Here is a 327-nt window from a genome sequence, read left to right as displayed (position 1 = left end):
GGGCGCTAGACCCCGAATATAGGCCGCACCCCCACTTTAAAGACTTAAAGTGGGGGAAAAAAGTGCGGCCTATATTCGGGCCAATACGGTATATATATATATATATATATATATGTATATATATGTATATATATATATATATATGTATATATATATATATATGTATATATATATATGTGTGTATATATATATATATGTATATATATATATATATGTATATATATATATATATGTATATATATATATGTGTGTATATATATATATATATGTATATATATATGTGTGTATATATATATATATATGTATATATATATATATGTATATATA

Source organism: Spea bombifrons, chromosome 13 (assembly GCF_027358695.1).
Source record: "Spea bombifrons isolate aSpeBom1 chromosome 13, aSpeBom1.2.pri, whole genome shotgun sequence".
Taxonomy (NCBI): domain Eukaryota; kingdom Metazoa; phylum Chordata; class Amphibia; order Anura; family Pelobatidae; genus Spea; species Spea bombifrons.
Note: the sequence above shows the minus strand (reverse complement) of the source record.